At 45.1% G+C, this 5,000-nt stretch overlaps 1 protein-coding gene across 1 annotated transcript in view; it reads right to left on the bottom strand.

Annotated features, from left to right (window-relative positions):
- Positions 1-5,000, bottom strand: part of lingo2 (leucine rich repeat and Ig domain containing 2) — a 259,340-nt gene that overhangs the window by 156,243 nt on the left and 98,097 nt on the right. The window contains exon 3 of the mRNA XM_027162278.2: positions 285-363. The gene's annotated coding sequence lies outside the window, so the exon portion shown is untranslated. The remainder of the gene's footprint in view (positions 1-284; positions 364-5,000) is intronic.

Raw genomic sequence — 5,000 nt, 5'->3', positions numbered from 1 at the left:
TGCAATGCAGCCGACTCATGCCAGAGATCCGGCTCGGCTTGTGATGTAGATATGTTTGATCCGTTCATTCAGATTACAGGCGATGGAGCTAAAACGCTAAAGCGCTGCTGCATCGCGGTCTTTACTGTAGCTAGAGACGAATCAAGAGCTAAATCCCACTCTGCAGCGCTCTCACGAGCATTGTGGGTAATGTTAACCAAAGTGCTTTAAACTAAAATAACCTCAGAACTCCATTAGGAAGTAAACTCCGGCGTGTTAATTATAAGGATTTAAAAGCGTCTTACCTCCTGGTGTAATTTCCTGCTCCTCTGTTCCTCAGATCCTCACCACGTGGGTCGAGAAGCTCTCCGGTCGGTCACGAGTCTAAAAATGAAAGTAATGAAGCAGAAAGGGATCAGAATATGATGATGGTTTCAGGATCGCTGGTGATGATCGTAGATCGGAGGATGAGACTAAAAAAAAACAAATGTTTAACAAGACCTCAACAATGAGACCCGAAGTGACCCGAATCACTTTTTACCCGAACCCCACGTGCATAATTATTTTTTTTTTTAAAGAAAGACCCGACCCGAGAAAAACCCGAAAAAATCAGACCCGAGTCCGACCCGACCCGGCGGCAACGAATGTTGCGTAACTCTACACTAAAGTAACCGCTACAGAGCGGATTCAAAATTGATTGACAGGTCTGTTTCAACGAAAATTAGCTTACCGCCAGCCGCACGTCGCCAGCCACATGTCACAAGCGGTCTTGGAAAACAGTGGCGAGGTCGGAAAAGGACTCGAGTCGATGCACACACACGAGATACAGTAGTTCGGGTCTTCTCGGGTCCGTTCGGTAAAAACACGTTCGTTTTAAATTACCCGAGACCCGACGACGCTATTATTAGACCCGACCCGTGTCCGAGGTACACGTGAAACTTTTACACCCGATCTCGCTCTGGTGTCGGGTCGGACCTCGGGTTTTAGGGGTCTAAGTGGACCCGTGAAGACGTCTACTTTAAAGACCAAACAGACCATTTATGCCATTTGTATTTTAATCGGATAACAGATGGGACAAATCGATCTATTCTTAATTCTCTAACGGTTTTGTAAATAACAGGTCATCCAGCCCTTTATTCTCATCTAAAGACGTTTTTTTTTTTGGATGCCAGTGGAGATGGAGAACACGATCCACCTTTTTTTTTTATTATTAGACCTGTATTTCACACCTGCACAAATGTACAGTCAGGACTATAGACGTCAGCCCCAGGCTTTTGTTCCTCACTCTGGCGTCCAGCTCTGACACTTCAGACTCCTTCCACAAACATTACACAAGCCTGTCATGAAAGAAGTCCGAGAGATCGACGATTCCACGTCGTTCTTTAACCCGTTTAGGCGAAGGACGGAACTCGCATGAGCGAAAGAGCCGTTCCTATGGAAACGAGCACGTTAATCTGACCCTGTGATTTACTGTACAGTATGTCGGAGCTGCCGTCGTAGAAAACGAATAAACGTGTTGTAATTAGAGAGTTGTGGTACGACAGCAAATCGCCTGATGTAGCTGCCAGAAATTAATCTGTATATCGACGATGTATATTTTTATTCTTTTTTTTTTGCATGACAGAGAGGGTTTAGCCGTGCGAGCCCTTTCCACCACCTGCCCGCTGGACATAATGAACACAGATGCTTGTTGAATTGCTGAAACAAGGAAAAGAAAATGGATGAACAAACAGAGCGGAGGAGCCGTAGCGTATGCAGACGCTGCCTAATGGCTGTTTTTTGGGGCTGCTCTGTGCCATTGCTTCATTAAACCCTGCTATCTTGCAGCACTGTAACTGAACCCCAGTGCGTATAGATCGGAGTGAAGTGGGTGGCGGCGTCGCTTTCCATATAATTGGTTCCAAACAGGCGAAGCACGATACTTTGCAAATGACGCGCTCTGCCTGAGAAGTATATATAAGCATCCTGTTTCTCCGTGGGTTACTTTTCTCCTACTCACACCCCACCCCACCCCTGGTGGAAACTGCCTCGTTTTCCCTCCAGCTCATAAATCTTTTGCTGACGAGGCCAGGTGGGCTGCTTGGGCTTCTTTTTTTTTTTTTTTTAACGTCAAAAACAAAGGATGTTTGAGGTGAGAATATGAAACAGAATGGAATGAAGATGAATTCCCATCACCGAGATCCGTTCGGATAAAAGCGGATCGATGCGGCCGGCGTCGAGCCGCAGATCCGCCGAACCCTTCGGATTATAAAAAAGTTCACAGCTACGAGGAAGACGTTCAGTAGATGGTTGTAAATTATGCCGAATATGAGGGACGGATCGCTCTCTGAGGTGCAGGCATTCACATGTCATGCCGGTGAGAGAGACGGACTTGACTAAAGTCAGAACAAGGCTAAAGATGAAAGATTTAGGAAAGAAAGGTTTAGTAGATCACGATAAGACATTTCTAAAATATCCACCATCTTAAACTTAGATAAATAATCAGGTTTCAGGGTCAGTTAAATGAACGAAATTTAGGGTGTGTAAGAGAGAGAGAGAGAGAGAGAGGGGGGGGGGGGCTTGAATTATCAAGGGTTTTAATACAGGTGGGGAAAAAAAAAAAACACTTGCTTGTTTTTTGCCAGTCCAGAGTCTGTCTGAAAACTCAGGTGTGAAAATTTTACTCGTATTCCCGCCTCCGCCTCGTGTGTGTGGAGTTTGCATGTTCTCCCCGTGCCTCGGGGGTTTCCTCAGGGTACTCCGGTTTCCTCCCACGGTCCAAAGACACGCATGGTAGGTTGATTGGCATCTCTGGAAAATTGTCCGTAGTGTGTGAGTGTGTGTGAGTGAATGAGAGTGTGTGTGTGCCCTGTGATGGGTTGGCACTCCGTCCAGGGTGTATCCTGCCTCGATGCCCGATGACGCCTGAGATAGGTAAATGTAAACGTATATCTTGGAAAAAAAGAAATATTGTTCAATTGTACTGTATTTCTCTCTAAGATCTCTGCACTTAGCACAGCGGATGTAATAGATGGTGTTAATCGTATATAGTATAGTAATACCTATTTTAAAGATTTCAAGCCACTAACATCACGTGTTAGGAAGTTAAGACATTATAAGACGTCAGTCATTATTCGCTAACGTGTTCTTATTTGGTCTGTTACTTCGTACATGGTCAGCTTCACATTCCAGTATAATATCTGAAATATTTAAAAATAAAATGCTTGACATAAAGGCAGTTCTATTCTCCTGATCCTGTGTGTGTATTATTCTTACCACAGTTTTGAACACAGGTTAATTAGAGCGCGGCCCTTAATGACGAGCCCGACGAGATCGGACACCCAACCAGAGAGGCCGTCGCCCCCAGCGCCTGGCGTCCACTCAACACTAACTCAAAATAGCACTGCCACACCACATGTGTGTGTCCCGCAGCAGGGGAAAGCATTTGGAGAACAATAGCTCCCGGTGAACATTAAATACTGGAGCGGTTCGATAGAGAAACAGCAGTGCCCTTTGACTGAAGCTATTATCTAAAGGAGAAAAAGCTCTCAGAGGAGGAGAAGCTGAAAAAAATCACTTCATCACCCAAACCCACAAAAAAAAAACACGGACAGATAAAATATGGATAAAGATTGTATCTGAAGTGTCATAGTGAGCTATTATTTCTTGCTTAGTTATCGTACGACGGGAAGCAAGCAAGCGAGAGAACAAGCAAGAGAAAAAATACACAAAAATTTTATATATCTACAGGAGGAACTTCAGAGAGCCTGGTCAGGATCCAGAAACTATCTTACAAACACAGGAGCTTTCCCATTGGAGCTTGGTGAAGCTTCCAAACCATCTATAAGGAGATGTTGAGTAGCTGATGGGCACGGTGTCTTCTAGGATGGTCTTCTCAGTCATCCACAGAGCATGAGAGCTCAGAGAGTGCTTACATCAGCCGAAAGGTGATTAGATGGTCTTCACACTCTTTATGAACTCTTTTGGGAAGCGCCGGATGGATGTGTTAGCCAGCGGTTTCCATCCGATTGTCAAAACATCAACTGAGGGAATTTCTTCTGGAATAAAATGTCTCTGTTCATTGCTCCAGTAGAGTACTTGAGACTAGTAGAGCTCTAATGCCTCTTTTCCACCGGAAAGAACCGGGTGCTGGTTCAGAGCTAGTGCTGGTGCATTTTCACTGGCGAACCTTCTAAGAACCGGTTTGCCTTTCCACCTGCTAGAGAGCATCACAGCGCCGAATGTGACGTCACTGTATACGTGTCATGTTACACAGCGACGTTAGCGTAGCAGCGACAAACACAAACACAACAACAATGGTGGATGTTGCTTTACTGTTAATGCTCATGGCTTTGTGAAGCTACATTAACACCCAAACGTGGCGAATAAAACGTGTACGTGCGGCTCCGTGTAATCTGTATAAACGGAGGTTGTAATCGATAAAGTACATAACGTTATTTTATCGTTAACACAGAAAAACGTTAGCCTTAGCATGTAGCTACCTACTATCATGTGTGCTGATAATGTATCATATCGCGGTAAAGTAAAAGTGTATTAAACATTAGTATACTTAAGGTACATTATCAAATGCGCTAACAGTAGCCCCGCCCACAGCCCTAACGCAAGCGGTTCTTAAGTCTAGACCAGCAACGTGTTGGTGCTACTTAAGAAGCACTTTTCCTGGTTCGGAGCCGGTGCTTTGGCGGTCGAAACAGAAAGAACTGGTTCTAAATTAGGCTCCGAACCTGCACTCGAACTGCCTCGGTGGTAAAAGGGCATAAAGCGCTAAACACCTGCATGTCTACAACATTGTGGAAAAGGTTTGGGAAAACATTACATGAGAGTGTGATGGCCAGCTGTCCACAAACTTTTGATCTCTATCTCCAAAATGATCTTCCAACTTTAATGTAAACCCCCCCCCCCCAAACTCATTGTGTTTTACTTAACCATAGTATCTCTATGGGGGGGCACGGTGACTTAGTGGGGGGCACGGCGACTTAGTGGGGGGCACGTTCGTCTCACACCTCCAGGGTGAGAATAGT

Source organism: Tachysurus fulvidraco, chromosome 17 (assembly GCF_022655615.1).
Source record: "Tachysurus fulvidraco isolate hzauxx_2018 chromosome 17, HZAU_PFXX_2.0, whole genome shotgun sequence".
Taxonomy (NCBI): Eukaryota; Metazoa; Chordata; class Actinopteri; order Siluriformes; family Bagridae; genus Tachysurus; species Tachysurus fulvidraco.
The sequence above is the reverse complement of the archived record's forward strand: the minus strand, read 5'-3'. Positions and strand labels throughout refer to the sequence as shown.